The sequence below is a fragment of the Mus pahari genome, chromosome 4, assembly GCF_900095145.1.
Source record: "Mus pahari chromosome 4, PAHARI_EIJ_v1.1, whole genome shotgun sequence".
NCBI lineage: Eukaryota > Metazoa > Chordata > Mammalia > Rodentia > Muridae > Mus > Mus pahari.
Window position 1 is genome coordinate 111,532,241 of NC_034593.1, and position 21,288 is coordinate 111,553,528.

The following is a 21,288-nucleotide window of genomic DNA, read 5'->3' on the forward strand; positions in this document are numbered from 1 at the left end:
TGTGTGTGTGTGTGTGTGTGTGTGTGTGTGTGTGTGTGTGTGTTTGAAAACTAGAGTTATTTAGAAAGAGAAACCTCAGTTGAGAAGATACCATCACCAGATTGCTTGAAGGCAACTTTGTAAGGCATTTTTTTTGATGATCGAGTGACATGGGAGGAGCCAGCCCACTGTGGGTGGTGCCGTTCTTGAACAGGGCATCCCCAGCCCACTGTGGGTGGTGCCGTTCTTGAACAGGGCGTCCAGGGGTGTATAAGAAAGCAGGCTAAGCCAAAGGGAGCAAATCATAAGCAGCCTTCATCCATAGCCTTTGTTGCAGTTCCTGCCTCAGGTGCCGGCCCTGACCTGCTCAGTGATAGAGTATGACGTAGGAGCTCTAAGATGAAACGACCCTTCTTTCCCAGGTTGCCTTTGGTCTTTGTACTTCATTTCAGCAACAACTGATACACGCGCCGTTTCTCTGCATTCTTGGAGGTAATTTGTAACTCTTCTGGATTCAGCTAGGAAGCTGTCTCCTTTAGCTTGTAGCTGCTCGGACCCATTTGGCCCCTCAGGAGCCTGAAGCCTGGAGCCTGGAGCCAGGAGCCTGCCAGTCACCTCTCATTCGCTCCTGACCACTCCTGGTCCATGAGGAAGCACATATCATTTGTGGGCACGAGGCAGCACACTTCCTGGTTCTTTGCCAAAACTGCTTGCCAACCTGTTTCTCCCTTTCCAGATTTCCTGAGCGTGTCAGGTCACAGCCCTCTCCGACCCGTCAGCTGTCCTCATACCGCCTCTCAGGGCAGCTCGTCTCAGACTCCACTCAAAAATTCTTCTCTCCTACATGGTCTGAAGTGAGGGCCAGGGTTCCCGAGCCCCTGCCCTCCACTGTCTGTGTCCATGTTCTGATCCGTACCGTCGTCACACGGACCTGGCTGAACTTGCGAGCCCTGCAGAAGTAGCGCATCATCGTTATCTTTGTAAAGCCTACTGCTCTGTTCTGAACTCGAGTTAGTGCGCAGCCGCTCCTCTGGGGTTTCTTGGCTAAGACGTCAGCTTTACTATCGTTCTGCGTGCACACACCATTTCCAGCCAGCTAAGTATAAAGCTCTTTATCATAGTTTTCTGTGTTAAAAGGTGGGCTAAAAATGGAATAGAATTTTAGTCTACAAATTAATTTCAAGGAAAACGTCTAGAAACTTTCAATGGTCTTAAGAGGAGAGACTTTACAACTTGCTCAGGCCCTGCCTTGCAGAAGGGAACTTAATTCCTTCCAGGGCATCATGAATACTTGGCCTGGTGGGGACTTCTTTCTTACATCGATCCATGCCTCCGTTCCTGGCTTTACCTGGCTGCTGATCCTGGTGCCTCAGAAACACAGTCTCTCAATATTCTTCCTTCTCCCCCGTGGTTGGTTGGTTGGCTCAAAGCAGGGTCTCACTCTGTAGCCCAGGCTGGCCCTCTGAGTGGCCCTTCTACCTTAGCCTCCGGAGTGCAGGGCTTACAGACGTGATGCAGCACAGTCAGCTGGCGTCTACTTCTTTAGAGACTTTAGGTTCTAACTCCCGCCCCTCAACATGCATTTGGTCCCTTTCACCATCCTGTCCCTGACTTTCATTTTCTATGTTTTTCTTTCAGTTTGTCAAGTAAGGTTAATGTAGAAACATTTTGAAATACACACACGCACACGCACATGTGCACATGCACATGCATACCTGCATATATTCACACATACCCAGAACCAACCCGAGGGCTAAGTAAAACTATCCTTCACTCTGTCCGTGGGGCCATTTTCATCTGGCAGATGACAATAACTTACATGGGTCAGTCAATCATATATTTAGAGCATTTGGTTCTTTAACCCATAAGAGTACATGCTAATCCTTTTATATGTACCAATCTTAAAATAGCTCAATATTTTTAACACAGTAAAGACTACAAGATGCTCACTGAACTTGTGAACCAGGTGGAATTATATATTCCCACGAGAGGAGCGAATACTAAATATTATTTTTCTACTTTTGCCTTTAATTATAGCTGACATGAATACATTGTTTATTATTGTGTATCAGGCAGTGGGTGTTCATTGCCTCTGTGGACAACTTCATACAATCCTCAACACAGACTCATGAAGTAGACACTATCATCATCTCTATGTTCTATCTGTGTACCTCTCGCACTTGAACAAGGTGAGTAGCTTCCCCACGGGTCAAAAGCTAAAGACAGTTAGTGTGGGGAGCTGAGCACAGGAAGGCTCATAGCAGAGGTCTTTTTCAGTCCTTTTTCTTTCTCTCTGTCCTAAGAATTGAACTCGGGGCTTTGCTTATCCAAGGCAACTGCTCTGCCACAGAGCTATGCCTGGGTCAGAGGTTTTTTGTTTTTGGTTTTATTTATTTTTAATTTAATTCATTTATTTTTTACACTCCATATTTTATCGCCCCCCCCCCCATCTACCTCCAACTGTTCCACATCCCACACCTCTTCCCCACCCCACCCCGTCTCCATGTGGATGTCCCCACCCTCCAACCCACCTGACCTCTAAACTCCCTGGGGCTTCCAGTTTCTTGAGGGTTAGGTGCATCATCTCTGAATAAACACAGACTCAGCAGTCCTCTACTGTATGTGTGTTGGGGGCCTCATATCAGCTGGTGTATTCTGTCTGTTTGGTGGTCCAGTATTTGAGAGATTTCGGGGGTCCAGATAATTGAGACTGTTGGTCCTCCTACAGGAACTATTGCCCTTCTCCTCCCCTTCTTCCAGCCTTTCCCTAATTCAACAACAGAGGTCAACAGGGGTCCATTGGTTGGATGCAAATATCTGCATCTGACTTTTGCAGCTGTCACACTTGTAGACATAGTAGAATGTTAGACTTTACGGAAAGCAAACTGTGAAAATGCACTGGGAGACATTTGTAAAACAAACAAACTAAAAGCCAACCAATCAAACAACAAAATGTTGGACTCTGGTACTGTAGCTGGGTTGGTAGAGCACTTGCCTATCATACACGAAGAATCGGTTTTAATCATGATGACCTAGGCCTGTAATTCCAGCACTTGGGAAACAGAGCTAGAAAGGTCAAGGTTCAAGGTCATCACCAGATGCAGAACAAGTTCCGGGTCAGCCTGGGCTACAAACAACACTCATACAGCAACCATCTCTCATAACATTTAAATCCATGAAAACAATCTTAGGACGTTTGCAAGTGGCCATTTAAATTCTGAGCTAATCTGTGCTAATCAACACTGGTTATTAGTGACTAGCATACAGCAACTATTCACAGATCACATTCAGATGCGTCTCTGTCCCTTGCTGGTGAGACACTTCCAGGCTCTGCACTCGGGATAGAAACATGGAGGGGCTAAGGGGCATTCTCAACTCTTTAGCAACCATCTTTTCAGGTCAACTAAATGTTCTTGACTCATGTAGCTTGTGAACAAAACAGCTTAGTTAGTTTCTTACTGAACTACGTGGTAATGAATTTAACAGGGAAACGCCATCTCAAGTGTACTTCTAGTAAGAAAGGCGGTTCTAAAGCAATGGGAACTGTTGCAGCAGCCAGGGGAGTTGAACCTGATACGGGTTTTCAGATTCAAAATATTTGATCTCACAAACACTGCACAAAGCTAAAACAGTTTTCTTGGCTGGAACCTTGCTTACCCATGCACCACGGAGAAGGCATTTCCACTTGATAAATATTATTTCAACTCCTCTGGTACCTTTCTCTTTTAAGCACATAATCAGAAAATACCTTTTGCAAACATATTCTTTATCACAAGCAGCTCTCGAGAGGTCCGAAGCAAGTAAATAGGTGCAGAGTGCATTTCCTTTTAAGCCATTGATTAGAATCTCTGAGAAGCAGAGGTCCTAGGAGAGGTAGGCCAATGGAAGCAAGCACACAAGCACAAAGACCATCCCAGTTTTCCATTTGCTATGGTCCCTGCGGTCAGCACCGTTCCTCCCCGTTTTTTTTAGACATCTACATGCTGATTGGTCAGAAATCTCTAGAGGGCTGACCTCACTACACATCCAGTACCTTGTGGTTTGTCCTGACTTCCACCTCTGCCCTGTTGGGCTCAGCCATCCAGAGCCCTGTTGGATCAGCACTGCATGCCCCTACTCCCACCCTTGCTTCTTCTACTTGATTTTCAGGGTCCCGGTCTTACTGCTTGTTCTAACTCAAGTTAGCTTATGACACTCAGCTCAATGATGAAAACTCTGCTATGGCTTCCCACTCCACGGAAGGAAAAGCCAGAGGTCTTTCGTTGGCCCATGCATAGCCAGCAAAATCTGCTGAGTCCTCGGTGCATCTCTGTTTGCAATTCCTGAGACACTAGTCATTCTTATTCCTGAGATTTGATCCTTCTGTTCGGAACACAATGCTCCAGAGGCCAGTGTGACTTCTCTGGCCTTCCTCAGGCCTTCCTCAAATGTCATGCAATCTGTTGTGAATTCCATCTCTCTCAAAGCTTCCCCTCTGTCTGTCTGTCTGCTTGTCTGTCTGTCTGTCTGCCTGCCTGCCTGCTTGCCTCCCCTTAGGTGTATACTCAATTTAACTTGAGAAATGTTTTTCTTAATCATTTCACTTTTCTCCTGGAGAGAGAAATTAAGGTCTACAGTCTATCTAAGGACTACGGTTTCTGAAGACAGTCCTAGAGGCTGGGCCCAGCGGCTTAGGCCAACAGCCTCAGCGTTCAGAAGGCTGAGTCAAGAGGATTAAGAACTGTAGACTACAGGGTGAGAGCTTATTTCAAGAAAGCAAAGAACAACAATAACAAAAAAAAAATGTTCAAAAGAAAAGAATGTGTGTGTATGTGTGTGGGGGGGTTATTCTTAAAATAGTATCTAGAATCAAAACTAAAAGCTGTTTAGAAAACATTTGTTAAATGAGTGTTGATTTCCATATCATGCTACTGTAAATAGGATATTTTCCTATCATCACTGAAAATGTTTGGTCAACTTCCAAATTCAGCCCATTTCACACATCTGGCACATGTGGCAAGGGACTCAGAAAGAACACATTCCCCTGACCTCTGATGCAGAGACATTTTGGAGTTTCAAGGTACTTTGTTGTTTATTTTCTTCAAGTCAGGATCTCAGGTAGTCTTTAATCCCTCATCTTCCCATCTCTCCAGGGTTGTGGTTGCAGGCATCACTTTATGTTTTCAAACTGCTTTGATCTTACAAACGAAAGACCATAGAAAATTATACCCAGATTGTAGAGGGAGCCTGAAATACACTCCTTAAAATAAGACCAAACAAGAAAAGCAATAGATAGTATTAGTGATTATCTTAGGTAGGTTTCTACTCTGTGGTAAAGACCTTGACCAAAAGCAACTTGGAAAGGAAGAGGTTCATTTGGCTTATATAATCCAGGTCACGGTTGGCCAGGGAAGCGGCAAGGCAGAAACCTGGAGGCAAGAACTGAAGCAGAGACCATGAAGAAATACTGCCCATTGACTAGGTCTCCATGGCTTGCTTAGCCTGCTTTCTTATACAACTCAGAACCACTTGTTCAGGGTGAGGGTGGGGTGGGGGTGGGATGGGGGTGGGAATGGGGGTGGGGTACTGACCAGAGTGGGCTAGGCTCCCCCACATCAATCATCAATCAAGAAAATGCCCCACAGATTTGCCTACAGGCAACCTGAGGGAGGCATTTTCTCAGTTGAGATTCCTCTTCCCAAATAATTCTAGCTTGTTTCAAGCTGACCAAAAAACTAACCTGGGCAGGGTTGGAAGAAGAGAAAATCAAATTGATTTCTCCTTTATTATGGTCTGGAAACAGTATCTTCATAGGGTTATATCCAGCTTCAGTTAGAATTTACCCAAAGAGGAGCAGTTCGACACTGGAAAAAATTCTGTTAAGATATTGACACACTTTATCTTTTCTTTATTTTTTGAGGCAGGGTTTCATATAGGCACACAATTGCCTCAAAATGGCCAAAGATGGCCTTGAACTTCTGATCCTCCTGCTTCCATTTCCTAAGTTCTAGAATTACAGGCATTCACTGCTTCCCCTAGTTTATGCAATGCTTAAACCCAGGACCTTGTGCGTGAGAGCTGGGGTGCTCTACCCACTGAGCTCCATGTCCATCCATATCTAGAGGTATTTAAATATAGGGCAAATATTTTTTTTTCGAGGTGATTTAAATAAAGCCTAGCTTGATGTTGGAGGATGAGGAAACCTCTCATTTGCTTTTGTTCTTGTGTCTTATAACCTCCTCTTCACAATACTCTCAAGTGAAAATTTTGGAAATGCAACTGTTACAATCTTTTATCAAGAAAATGGAGAAGAAAGTCTATACAAGTTTACATTATTCTTCTGCTTGCAACAGACAAATGACCTAACTAATAGGCAGTTTATATCTATGTATCTCTATCTTTTGGACTGTGTCTATCTACCTATGTGTGTGTCTAACTGTTTTATCAGAAAAGTAGCCAAGGAACCGTACATTTTAAGACAGTTTGATGAATGCGATAAATAAACATCAAAATGGTTCCTGCTTCCAGGTTCATGCCTGAGTTCCTGTCCTGACTTCCCCTGATGAAAGACTGTAAGCTGTAAGATGAAATAAACCCTTTCCTCTCCCAAGTTGCTTTTGAACGTGTTGTTTAATCACAGCAATGGAAAGCAAACTAAAACAAACACCAGAACAATAGACTTCTACGCTTTGTCTCAGATTTAAAGATGACCCTTTGGGAAAGAGGCTAAGGGCTGTTAGAACCAGCAGGCTGGAGGAATGGGAATTCAGACTCCACACAGGTGTGGGCCTGTGGTGTCAGGTTTCTCACTAGGGGCTCAACTGTTCTTGTAATTGTAAAGTAGGAATAATGCCATTTCAAGATTCTGGGTAGCAGAGTTTCTAAACTGAATGCCACACAGCACAACGAATCATGACTATTTTTATTATTGTGCGATGAGACTGTGTGGCTCAAAGGTGTCAGAGATCTGGCAGAACCTTTTGTTCAAGAGGCAACTGCATGGGCCGGCTGCCCATCCTAGACAAGAATAGAAGCAGGCCTTGACTTTGAAGTGGGGTGAGCGATGCAGGCCTCAGAGGGTGCCAAGGCAGCCCTGCCTCCCCGTGCTCCCAGAACACAGGCAGCTGTGCTGGCCAGAAACACCACCCCTGACCTCATCTCTGCTGGATCAGAGTGGGCCAGAATACAGAAGAGTGGCTGGTTTCTGATGTTCTATTTTAAAAAGATAAAAGATAAAAACAGTAGCTCTCAGTGTAAGGTCAGAGAGAGTCACACTATGGAGAAATCTGTGCGTATTCTTCAGTCTCTTCATTTTAGAGATGCAGACTGACTGTGTGCTGACAGACTGGCTGTGTGCTGGTCGGAATGCTGAGCACTCGGTGTCTGTTGCCTCCCATCATCCTTCCCAAAGTCTGCAAATCCCCTCCCTGCAAATAAGCAACACAACTACTCAAGGCATTTACTCCATGCCACTAAGCCTGCACTGCATGCTTTTGCATAGAGGAATTGAAGACATAGGCAATAAAATTTAATTTGAATAATCTATTTTAAGGCATGAAAGCAGTTACTACAGCAATTTTTACCAACTTCCGAAAAGAACTCAGTGAATAAATTATAGCTTATTAAAATACTTCTATTACTATAAACTGCATTCTATTGAAATGGCTGAAAGTGCCATCTTAAAGGTTTATAATGTGTAGCATTATTTAATTACATTTTAATAAGAGTCTAGATTGGATAAAGCTGCCCGGGGAAGAGCATCGGAATGTGCAGAGGGAGCTCGCAGTCTGTATTGCTCCTCACATGCACTGGAGCTGCAAAACCGGAAGAAGCCACAGTGCATGTTGGGGTTCTGCCAGAACAAACAAGAAAGCTCACAATCTCCTTTACTCACAAGCTGGAGTAGGACTACCGGAGAACCTGCCACCCGCCCCCTCCTGCATGCACAGGGCCTCTGAGCAGCGGAGGGATCTGGGAAAGGGGTCTTTTAACTCTGTAGCGAGGCCCCGCAGTTTACATCCTACGCCATACGCTCTTTTACTTTTTTTATTTTCTGCTGCTTTCTACTCTTACATGTATGCCTCACGATGTCGTTAGAGTGTTCAGTTAGGTTTGGGGGCTGCTGCGTATGCCTCCCCGCACCCTTTCTTCATCTTTTCCTCTAAACCCATGGACATCTCTCCCACCTCGCCTCTCCCCGCCGCTTTACCCACCTCAACCTGTTTTCTACTCAGTGTTAATTTAATATTTCTCCTCTCCTCCTCTGCTTCCCTCCTAACTCTAACCGTATTTTCTAGTATTAGGTTATGTAACGATTTCTTATGTATTTTTTTCTTGGTCACAGTTCCCCTCCCCTTCTCCCCAACTCTCTCCACCTCTCTGCCCATCCCCCTCCATGCTCGTTCATGCTCTCTTTAAAGAACGAGCATGTTAACTAAACTCCAAGTGCGTTCCATGCTATCCTTGTCTGTTTATCCTCCAAAAGTTATTGAAGCCAAAGGAGCCACTGTTGGGAATTGGCTAATAAAATATTTGAGTAGTGTTAGTATTCAGCCGCTGCGGTTGCTTTTGCAGTTAATATTCTACTTGGGGAATGGTACGGAGTTTACACCAGGCACCCGGAGCTCGGGAAGTGAGGAATTATTTTCTCAACTACAGCACATTGAGCTCTAACACATTCAAGTCTGTGTGAAAACTGCAAATACTTCAAATGAAGGAAAATAACTGGTCAAAACTAAACCAAAAACCCAAAACCAAAAAAAACCAAACAAACAAACAAAAAAAAACCAAAAAACAAAAAACAAAAACGAGACACTAGATGTATACATCCCAATATAGCAACATTAACAAACAAACAACCCAAAACATCAGAACTCTTCCAAATAGAGTTAGAGTTACAGTAATGGCACCTAGTCGGAGTGAGTTAAATGAACTTCCACATAAAACCTGAAGTAATGACACAAGATCAAGGTCACAAAGAGCTGAATGAAATAAGGAGGTGATGCATAGTATAAACAGGAAATCCAACAAAGAAATTATAGAGAAACACCAATTCAGAGTACTAGACATTACAAAAACAAAACAAAAAACCACCAAAAACAAACAAACAAGAACCTGTACTGGCTGGGTTTGTGTGTCAACTTAACATAAGCTGGAGTTATCACAAAGAAAGGAGCCTCCTTTGAGGAAATGCCTCCATGAGATCCATGTAAGGCATTTTCTCAATTAGTGATCAAGGGGAGAGGACTCACTGTGGGTGGTGCCATCCCTGGACTGGTAGTCCTGGGTTCTGTAAGAAAGCAAGCTGAGCAAGCCAGGGGAAGCAAGCCAGTAAAGAACATCCATCCATGGCCTCTGCATCAGCTCCTGCTTCCTGACCTGCTTGAGTTCCAGTCCTGATTTCCTTTGGTGATCAACAGCAGTATGGAAGTGTAAGCTGAATAAACCCTTTCCTCCCCAACTTGCTTCTTGGTCATGATGTTTTGTCCAGGAATAGACACCCTGACTAAGACATTGTCACTGTGGGGACAAGCAAAGCACTGGTGTTATAGAAAGAGTAGGAGATTTCAACTCTGATGTGACAACAAAATAATATAGAGAGTCAGTGAAATATTGAATAATAAATATTTATCTTTGAAAAGATAAAGACTTACAAAACCTTACCCAAAGTAACTACAGAAGTAAGAAGATGATCCAAATTACTAAAATTATAAATGGAATAGGAGCAATTATAACAGACACCAACGAAATTCAAAAATCATTAACTCTTACCTAAAATGGTATATCTTCCCACTGAATTGGAAAAATCTAAAAGAAATAGGTCAATTTTAAGATGTAAATGTCCTACCAAAATTAAACCAAGAGGAGATCAACAATTAAAACAGATCCATAGTAAACAGTGGGATTGAAACAGTAATTAAAAAAAACAAACAAACAAACAAAAAAAAAACCTCTCAACTAAAGCAAATCCAGGACCAGATGGATTCAATAGTGAATTTTATCAGACCTTCAAAGAAGAACTAATATCAATACTTCTCAAATTAATCCATACAAAGTGAAGAAACATTACCAAACTATTTTATGAAGACAATAAATACTAACCTGATTTAAAAATCAGATAAAGATGCAACAAAAAAGAAAACTAAGACCAAAAACCCCAATGACCATATGAATACAATTGCAAAAGTTCTCAAAAAAAAAAAACAAACCCTTTTAAGCTTAATTTAATAGCACATCATAAAGATCACTTACCATGGTCAAGTTGACTTTATTCCAGATATGTAGTTATAAAGTAACATATAAAATTAAATAAATGTTATTTATTACATAAATGGACTCAAGACTAGAAATCATAAGTCCATCTTGATACAGGAAAAGGCTCTTGACAAAATCTAATATCACTTCATGTTTTAAACCATTTATAAGAGTTTAAAACTGCATTTCAATAATCTTAAAAACACTCGTGTAGATGTACAAAAGACTCTGAGTAGTCAAAGCAGCCCTGAGCCAAAGCGAATAGTGCTAGAGATACCGCCACACCCGGTTTCTATGCTGCAGAGGCAGAGTAATAAACAAAGAGACAACCAAACGAAACCCAAACAGCTTGGTAGTGGCACAAAACAGATGCCTAGATCCACAGACTAGAACACAGGAGCCAGATACAAGGTCATACAGCTGCCTGGCCTTTGGCAAAGATCCCAAACGTTCCCACCCAAAGCTGAGAAAAGACGAAGGGTGCTCAGATAACTGGATCTAAGAGCAGTAGTATCCTCATCTCGCCCATGCAGAAACCTCAGCTCCCAAAGGATGGAAGAGTTGTACAAGCCCTGAGAGGTTACGCCTGTGGGAAGTATGGAGGACACTTCCAGGTGGAGACCTAATTAAGGGCTCTCTGAGTAAGACCCTGGCCCTTCAAGAAATAAGTCCAATAACTGACAAACAGGACCCTGGGAAAACACCTGTACCTCAAAGAGAACTGTCCATCAACCGAAGACACAGCCTACAGAATAGGAGGAAACTTATTTATTTATTTGCTAGCTGCACATCTAATAGAGGATTCGTATCTACAATAGTCAAAGAACTCAAATATCTAGACATCAAGGGAAAAAAAAAACTCAATAGAAAATAGGCCGTGGAACCTAACAGAGAGTTCTTGAAAAGAAACACAAATGGTCTATAAACATTCTACAAAGCCTTCACCATTATTAACTTTCAGGGAGATTCAAACGGAAACTTCTTGGAGACTCCAGCTCTGCTGAGTATTGTTTTTCCAGGTTGTATAAACCATTGAAGAGGAGGGAACCTCAGCAGAGAAAATGCCTCCATGTGACCAGCCTCTAGGGAAGACTGGGGGGAGGGGGCGGCAGTATTTTCTTGATTAATAGTCAATGTAATAAGCCCAATGTGATTTGTACCATCCTTGGGCAGGTGGTCCTACCATACATAAGAAAGCAGGCTGAGCAAGCCATGGACAGCACACCAGTAAGCCGTGTTCCTTCATGGCCTCTGCATCAGCTCCTGCCTCCAGGTTCATGCCTTGAATTCCTGCCCTGAGTTCTTCTGGTGATGGAGTTTGACCTGAGAGCTATACGATGAAATAACTCTTTTCTCCCCAAGATGCTATCGATCACCACGCATTATCCCAGCAGTAGAAACCATAAGGCACACTATTAATCCAGACTATCTCTAAGAAATCAGAGGAAAACAAATATTGGTGAGGACATGACAAAAAGGGAACATCTATCTACTGTGGGAGTGTAAATAGGTGAACCCACTATGGGAATCAGGTCAGAGGTGTCTCAAAAAGCTAAAAATATAGAACTACCATATGACTCACCTGAAAATAGACCCAAAGGACCCTTGTTTCCTGCTACAGAGAAGCTAGCTTATCCATGTTCACTGATGCTCCATTCAGAATAGCTAGGAAATGGAAATCAGCTTAGATGGCCATTAGCTAATAAATGGATAACAAAAATGTGGTACACATCTTTACCGAGGTCTACTACTGTACACGCCAGTATAAAAACATATAATTGTTTTTAAAGGGAGTTTGAGCAGAAATGCCCTCTGTGGGTAGATAATGCTCACGCCAGGAGACAGGTGTTATTATTCAGGAATCTCAGTGCCAAGCATGAGATACTTCCCTGCGAATGACTGACCAACGAAGTCCCAGAGACCTCCAAAACGATGCTGCAGATATGGCTAGAGGTCTTGGCTGTTTAACTAGGTAGCGGAACCCTATGGCTGAGGACACCACGTGCTTGAGCTTCAGAATATAAAGGAATAAATCTGGAACAGATCAGAAAACGTCCTCTCTGCTAGCTGCTCTCATCATGTCGGAAGTTGCTGTGGGCTGTGCAGGCTGCAGGGGAAGTCTTCCCTAACTGTGCGGATCCCTGCATGCTCCAATACTCATACGCCGGTCAAAGCGAGCCCAGTGGTTCAATCCTGGCATAACTGTTGAGGATGTAACCAACTACTTTCTGACTGGATTTGGGTACTTTTCTCCAGGAGGGATTCATGCCCTGATACTGTAAGCCTGGCCAATAATTCAAGGGTAGGGAGTTCATAGGGTCTATGGAGGAACCTATTATTGCTGGTTTGCTAAATGATCATATTGTCAAACTATCTTCTAAATATTTACGTTTATACATACAGGTAAGTGGTGCTTTCAACCTTAGTCCGAGAAAGTTCTTTTTGTAGCAGGCACTGACTGGTAAATGCAAGGCTCCTAACTTGTCAAAGTGCTGAGAATACGTGCCTATTGGATACTCAGCCCTAAAGAGAACAGCTGTCTCAACCTCTCCTCAACCAATGCTTCGGTGATAGCATGGAAGTCAAGTTAGAAAGGATGTAGGGGCCACAGGACAGGGAGGAGAGGTGTAAAATTCCGTCTTCCAGACGTGACATCGGCCACTGCACTTATGGACAAAGACTGTGATTGATTGACTTTACGTGTCTCTCTGGTCTAAGTGGTAAATTTTTTTAGTGACATCTTTCTGTGGTGGTCTGAATAAATGGCTCCCACATTTGAGTGCCTGTCCCACAGGACGGGTTAGGAGGCATGGCCTTGTTGGCAGAGATGTGTCACTGGGGGGCGGGGGGTGGTCTTTGATGTTCCAAAGGTTCTGAGGTTCTTAGCTCTCTCACTCTCTGCCTTGCACCCACGGATCAGAGGTAAGCTCTCAGCTACTGCTCCACTGCCGTGACTGCCTGCCACCTGCCACCATTCTCCAGTCATGATAGTCATGGACTCTAACGCTCTGGAACCATGAGACCCCAGATTAAATGCTTTTTTTTTTTTTTTTTAAATAAGTTGCCCTAGCCATGGAGTTTTAACACAGCCATAGACAAGTAACTAAGATACTTTCTTATTTAAGAAACTTTGCAGCCTGATGGTGGTGGTGTAGCCCTTTGATCCCTGCATTTGGGAGGCAGAGGCAGGTGATCTCTGAGTTTGAGGTGGATCTTACTAATCTACAGAGTGAGATCCAGGACAGCCAGAACTACACAGAGAAAAACGCTGTATTAAAAAAAAAAAGTAAAGGAAATTTATAAAATAATTTCATTTTAGAGAAAAAGAAATTCTGTAAAGTAGGTAAGGATTGTCAGGTGAATGATCAATTATCTGAAGTAGATAAAGGATAGGTAATTGTAGCCTAAGACAACAACTTCTAAAGGTAATACGATGTCTAAGCCCTTCTAAGCCCAGGGTGAGGGACGTTGGGGGGAGTAGGAGAAGAAAACAGAAAAACCCCATAATGTGCATGTCTGAAGCACTTATGCATCTAAGCTAGCCATCAAGAAACAAAAGCACCAGAGAAGAAGTGGGAAAGGTTTTAACAAATAATCAGAATGTTTCTTTCAAACCTGGCTTGATTTGTGGCTTAGGAATAATTTTATCTGGCCATGGTTTAATGTTTAATCTCTGCACTCAGGGAGGCCCAGACTAGAAAAGAAAGAAATCATTGTATAGAATATTTTTAGTCTGTCATACTTTGATCCTCTCTCTCTCTCTCTCTCTCTCTCTCTCTCTCTCTCTCTCTCCCTCCCTCCCTCCCTCCCTCCCTCCCTCTCTCGAGATGAGAATGAGGGAAGAATGAGGGAATCTTCGTAGTCTAGGCTGGTCTTGAACTCTGTTTCAAAAACCTGACAAAAAGAAGGAAGGGGAGTATGGCTAATTAAAATTCAAAATGCTTCAGAATTCTTTGATTTAGATCAATAAGAATGTTTTGAAATCTCCCTTCCAGAGAGATTTCAGTTTTTCAATTAGTCACTTTAAAAACCACTTTTGATTGGAGTTAGCAGGTCTAGGTCCCCAAACCAAGAGTAGCTTTCTTTGACAGTCCCTTCTCCAAGAGATAGGAAGACGCTGAAGCGCGCAAGACTGTCTTAAGTGATAAAACTATAATTCTGCTTCTGAAAAATATTTATCTCATCCTTGATGAGTAGTAAATGATCTGATAAAATCAGATCTCGAGGCTTCTCCTATCTTTAATGAAACAACAAGGGCAATACTGGAAGTCAGCTGCTGAACCACAAACTTTGGAATGGTGATCTGGGAAGCTCTTCGAGGGAGAAGAGTCTGCTGCCACCTGGTGGACGCTAGGCGTAATCACGTTTGCTTTAACACCTCTCCACAGTGTCCGAGCAGGCCCACAGCCCTGAGTGGTTTGGTTGTCTTTGATGAGGGGAGCCATCTTTACTCCTATGGAAATGAAAAGTTGGAAAACGATGTAATAAAACACCAGAGAAAGAGACAGGCACGATGGCTTATCCTGTAATCTCGTACTTAGTTCCTGGCTTGCTTTGGTTTGAGATGGGGGTGGGGGGTGTCTCATGAAGCCCAGGCTAGTCTCCAAATTCCTCTATAGCTGAGGGTGACCTTTAACTCCTAATCTTACTGCCTTCACCTACCACATAACAATGTGCGCCATTATGCTGGTTTCAGCAAGACTTTTCTAATTCAGATTCCAGCATCTATGGAGCTCATACTAGACTACCGTGAAGAATTAGTGAAGAATTAGCCATATACAAACATTGACAAGCAGGTCAGGTATTCAGGCCACCATCCATGTGTGCTAAGTGTGAAAAAAAGAAAACTAGAAATGGCAGATTCATGCCTTAGACTGCCACCTGGGGTATCCAGGTTTGGCTTACTCGATAGTGAATCTTAAACTGGAGTGAGCAGTTGTTGATGGCATTTATACATTTGAAACACACTGGGAGAAAAATGACTAAGGCTAAACCAATTCAAGACTCAGTTGTGGCTTTTTGGGTTTGGCTGTTTGGGGACCAGTTGTGTTTTGTCTTTAGCTGTAACTAGATGTCACACATGAAAATCTAAGCTATTTCTGTTTCATTATATCCGAAACAAAATTCCAAATCGAAGCCTGTTTTGATTTGTGATTCTTTTTAAAGGTCGAGTCTTCTGAGCTCCAACTTCTGCTTCTGACTCACAGACATTCTAGAAGTACCAGAAAAATCCACAAAAATTCCCTGGGCCGTGGTGATGTGAGGTCCCTCCCTGCATGGCTTCTGAGAGTTGTGTTTATCCCTTCCCAGGCCCTGGGCGCTTGCTCTGTGGAGACCTAGATTTCAGTCTGGTTTTGGAAAGCAACCATACCTCTCAGGCGAGATCAAGTACTGCAAAACAGGTCGGGTCATTGACCCTTTGTCCTCAGAGGGAGCTGTAGCAAGCCTGGGGACAGTGAGGTGCTGCGAATGAATGGGTCAGTGGGTATTTCAGAGCAGGAACACATAGTGAGACTCTATCTCAAAAATAAAAGGGTGTGTGTGTGTGTGTGTGTGTGTCCCCAACATTAGGGATGGAACCTGGAATCTCATATTTTCTGGGGTAAGCACTGTACTGTTGAGCAATGCCCTGCCCCCAAATCACAACTTCTTTTTAATTCCCAATTTTGAGGGGATTTCTGTCAGTTGGTATTATTGTCACTAAATTTGAGGGTTTTCTTTTCTTTCTCACAGCTCTCAGTTTTCTCTTGGTCCTCTGTGGTCCTGAGAGCAATGAGCAGAGTCTGGCACATACCAGCCTACAAGGGTTGGGAGTTGGAAGGAGTGTGTCCAGCACACTTGCCTGAAATGTAAGGTGTGGTCTACGGATGCTGGGAAGTATTTGACAGGGACCGTGCTGGCTAATTCTATGAACTTGACACAGACTAGAGACATCTGAGGCGATGGAGCCTCAATTGAAAACACAAAGGCCTCCAGGAGACTGAGCTACCGGCAAGTCTGTAGGGCATTTTCTTAACGAGTTATGGCTGAGGGAGTTCAGTCCAATGTAGGTGGTGCTACCCCTGGGCTGGTGGTCCTGGGTTCTATAAGAAAGCAGACTGAGCAAGCCACGAGGAGCAAGGTGGTAAGCAGCACCCCTCCATGGCCTCTGCATCAGCTCCTGCTCTGAATTCCTGTCCTGACCTCCTTCAGTGACAGACAGGAACGTGGATGGGTAAGCCAGATAAACCCTCTCCTCCCCAACTTGCTTTTGGTCATGGTGTTTTATCACAGCAATAATAAGCCTAAGACAGGGAGAGTTGTCTGTGTTGGGGGAATCTTCCAATGGGGTCTGCATAGCAGGAAGGGCTGATCCCCCCACCCCCCACCAGGTACATCTAGGGTGGCTGCTGCCTCAACTGGAAGTGTCACCCTCACAGGTCCCAGTGACAACTACTTGTGTCCTTTGAAACACTGAAGGCTGGTGAGTCTCACATTATTATTCTGCTTAGCAGTACCATTAAGATGCCCAAAGCTATGGGCTTCAAAGTACCCAACTATCTAACAGGAAAACTTTGAATTACCTCAAAGGGGAGGTGGGGTGTATAAAGCCAAGAGATCATTCCTTTTGTTTAGTCTGCATTTCTTCTTGTGCACACCCCTCCTCCCTCCCTCCACTCTATTCCCTGCATCACCAACCCCCTTTCTCAGATTCTGTTGGGTTTTTATTTTGCTTTGTTCATTCCAGGGTCTCACCCGCGCTAGGCAAGCGATCTACCACTGAGCTATATTCCTAGCCCCAACTCCATTTTCTAAATGGCATCCTTTGCCTAGCCAGACACTGTGACCCTGTCACACAAACTCGCTGTCAGAGCCATATATTTTTCCCCAACTTATAGATATTTCTTTTTTAGAGACTTATTTCCATTTCCATCAAGCTCCCACAGTATATAAATGTATGGCCTATCTTAGGATGAAAGGGTCCTTCCTAAGCCTATTGTATCCAACGCCATTTATCTTGCACGGGAACTTCATGCAGAATTTGCTTGCCAGCAGACAACTAGCAGGTCTTCTGGAGTGCAACCACAGGGTGGAAACAATGTAGCCATGGATGCAGAGTACAGGGTGGCTAGCAGGTGTATGTATTAGCCTCACCCACCATCCAAAGCTCAGGACCAGCACAGAAGCTACATTTAAGCCTTTTGAACCCAAGAAAGAACAAAAACATCTCAGAGTTGGGTCCCTAGATCTAAATGATAGGCATCTGCCAACAGAAGAAGCAGAGAGGGGGCAATCTCTTCAGTTTTATTTCCCCTGTTTAACTTCCTATTTGACACATTATTATTATTATTATTATTTTGGCTTTTTGAGACAGGGTTTCTCTGTATAGTCCTGGCTGTCCTGGAGCTCACTCTGTAGACCAGGCTGGCCTCGAACTCAGAAATCCACCTGCCTCTGCTTCCCGTCGTTATTAACCATTCTGAATTTCAGGTGTTCCATAAAGTAGCAAACCACCTTCCTTCTCAGGGTAAATCCAAGGAGTAAATGCAGTGTGGCTGGTTAAGAAGGCTGAGCACACACTGAGTCGTAAACAGAATGCTAGCTCACAGTGTACGACCTAGAGCAAGGTCTCCAGGCTTTGTGCCTCGGAATCCCATCTACAGTCCATAAAACGGGCACAGAAATGCTACTTCCTTTACCTGGACGACCCATCAAAAGGGTATTGTAGGAAATCAGCTGTTGCTGGGCTAAAGTTTTTGAAAAATCAGTATTCTCATTATAGTTTATGTAAAACACTCACATATTTTACGCCGCTCAATAAGCAAATTTTCCCCTCCTACCTTCTGCCTACACTCTAATCCTTGGAAGCTTTGAAACTGGGTGAATAGCCGCCCCAGCTTCTGTCCCTAACTGACATCCTGATAGGGACTGCAAATCTTCATTCAGGGTTGTTCAGTGTGTCAAAATGTCATTCCCCACATCAAGAACCCAGCACTGCACTCTTTGATGCCAACTTCCAAGAACACTTTCTGTTTCTTCCTACGAGGCACATTTCTTTTTCATGCAGGGCCAGCTACTGTCCTTTGACTTTCAGCTGTTTCTCATGCACATACCAGGGACCTTTCTTTTGGAGCAGAGGAGGCAGGAACTGTGAGATCAGATCCCTGCAGAGTGCTTTGAACAGGAAGGAGGGAGGTTGAACAACAGGTCTTGGGGGAACTGTGTTTAGGGACTCTAAACTAACAGTTTGGCAGGGATAAACTACACCAGATGTAGATAACAGGTCAAGAAGGAGACAAACAAAGACCCCCCCCCCCATTGTACTCAGTTAGCTGCCAATCTTCTGACCAAATCAGTAATCTGAGACCTGTCTGACAGAATTTTCTGTCCTCACAGTGGTCTTGGTGATTTGGACCCGGGAACCTGCATCTGTGTGCCCAAGCACACCCCCTAGCTCCAGATTTGACAATTTTAAGATTAAAATTCTCTCCATTCAATCGCTTCTGAGCGGCTCTTTGATTTCCGAGAGCCAAGTGGAGGATTAGTGTGCACACATCGTACGGACACACACTTTTTAAACATTTTAGAAACTGACTTCATTTATCAAGGAAACAACTGTACGTCAATGCTCCTGCCTGGGGGAATGGACGCTCACGGGGTGAGACGTGGTGTCTGGTCTTCCAGCACTTTGCCTGCCGTTCGGATCTTACGGGAATTTGCTGGTCTGCTTTGTGGCTGGAAGCCAACTCTGGTAGGAAGTCAAGAGAAGAATTTCAACTTGGTATTTTCCCAGAATACTTGTTGACTCCGCCAGCAGCTTTGAAGTGTTAACAAAAATCTCTGTGCTCCCCAGAGTCCAGTGACATGGGACATAAGACCAGCAGGGGCCAGCGTTCCTGGGAAAATTGATGGTTGGGATTTACATACTTTTCTCATGAACACACACAGTAAGACTTTTAAAAGCAAACTCAACAGCTCTGCTTCAGGTGAGGCGAGCATGCTCTCCTTGCTTCCTTCTGAAAGCATGTGAAGAATGAAGCCTTTCAGAAAACAGTCACTTCTTAATGACCTTGATTTCAAGTGCCCTTCCTGCCTGGCTGCTGGGGACTCCTGAGAGAGCACAGCTGACACAGAGGAGCTCACCTTGGGATGTGGGTGCTAAATGACTGAAGCGACACCTAGGAAGCACTGAGTCTGGTGCTCAAAATGGGCCTCACTGTCTGTGTCAGGGAGCTTTGTGTTCTCAGAGGTAGCAGGAGCCATTAGCACTCTTTCTCCCAGTGACTGTAAAAGGAGAGCAGCCTCACCTGCCTGTTCGTTCCTTTAAAGGAGAATCGTCTGTGACATTGCAGATGTGACTGACTCCTGATGCTCCAGTACAGGCTGTGAGGTGATCTGCAGCTGTTCTACACCGAGAGACATTGGCACTAACTAGAAAAGGGGTTCTCAGCCTGGGGGATCCATGGACCCTTTCACAGGGGTCACATATCAGATATGCTGCATATCATATATTTACATTACAATCCATAACAGTAGCCAGAATTATACCTATGAAGTAGCAACAGAATAATTTTATGGTTGGGGAGTCACCACACCATGAGAACTGTATTAAAGGGTTGCAGCATTAGGAAGGTTGAGAACCACTGCTCTAGAATAAAAGACATCAGCTTATGTTACGTAACTAGTTATAGCTTAGACATGTTTTCCCCGGCTTACAATCAGTTTCTTCTTGTGCATCTTAAATGGGATTGTTGATACGTGGTATTGTCAACAATCACTGTACATGATAGCAGTTTACGAGTTCGAGAATGATCATCCAAATGTGCATTATAAAACATAGCTCTAAAAATGTGACCGTGGATAGTCTAAATACATACACTCTGTATTATTTGCTCTCAAAACAGAACTTGTTTATGATCGCAGTATTAGAGACAGGGTAGTGAGTGTTCTTAGGTCATGGTGTCAATGTAGTTCCTCCAAAAAACAGGGGCAAATGCTGGGCTTGTATCTCCATGCTACCTGCCTGCCTCCTGGAATCTTCATATCACATGCCCACAGTGCCTTGTTCCTGCTGGGAAGAGAGGCTTGAGCCTCTCAGAAGGAGAATTTAGCACAGTCCTTCAGCTGTGGCTGGGATTCCCTCAGTGGAGAAAGCATGTAGTGGATCCCTCTGGGTACAGGTCCTCAGGTACTCAACACGAGGCACCCTCGGGGATTCATTATCGCTGTTGTTGTTGACAACAGAAATGGACTTCATGAATTACGAAAGGTGAAGGGAGGAGGGAAGGAGCAAGCAAAACCAACCAACTGAGAATAAAAAGGAAAGGAAAATAGAAACTGCTTTTGCTGGACTCCCCAGCCAGCCAGCCAACTACCCCAACAACCTTCGCCTAAAGCAAAGTCAGGACTCAGATTTGACAGTGGACGGAGCAACAGTTGGAGCCAGGGTTCTAACCTCCTTCTGCCACTGGGCCATCCCTGCTGTAACTCCAACTGAGGGGTGGCGAGTGCAGCTCCTTGGAGGAGGAAGGCCTATCTACCTCAGGGAGTTGGCTTAGGTTTTTCTTTCCCATGCTTAGTCCCTCGGAGAATTCAATTTAGTGTCTACCCATGGACCCTGTAGTCCTGGATGAGGCCCTGCTGCTACGTTCTGGTAAAAACTGTAGACACTGTGTCTGTTTGCTTGACATATCCCTTAGAGATTTTTCTAGACCCACAAACCATCCCTAGATAAAAAGATGGCATAGTTGTATTAGCCATGTCTTTAGTTATGAATGTAAGTAGTGTCTCTGATAATGCCATGTGACAATAGGGAACAGACTAAGGACACTTCTCATTGCTGCATGCCACAAACCACTGCATAACCGAGGGTACTTCTGAGTCACTAATAATAAGGGTACTTTTGAACTAATGATTTCAAGATAACTACCTGTTGGCTGGGTGGCAGAGTGGCCATATAAGTTCTATGTCTTTCGTCTAACTTATGCTATGTTAAGAATGCAAAGTTATGCCACATCATGGTGGTACACACCTTGAATCAGTACTCGGGAGGCAGATGTAGATGAATCTCTGAGTTGAAGGCCAACCTGGTCTACA

The 21,288-nt window shown here is 43.9% G+C and overlaps 1 protein-coding gene across 1 annotated transcript in view; it reads right to left on the reverse strand.

Moving 5' to 3' along the window:
• Window positions 1-21,288, reverse strand: part of Synpo2 (synaptopodin 2) — a 145,851-nt gene that overhangs the window by 5,149 nt on the left and 119,414 nt on the right. The gene's annotated exons all lie outside the window — the stretch shown is intronic.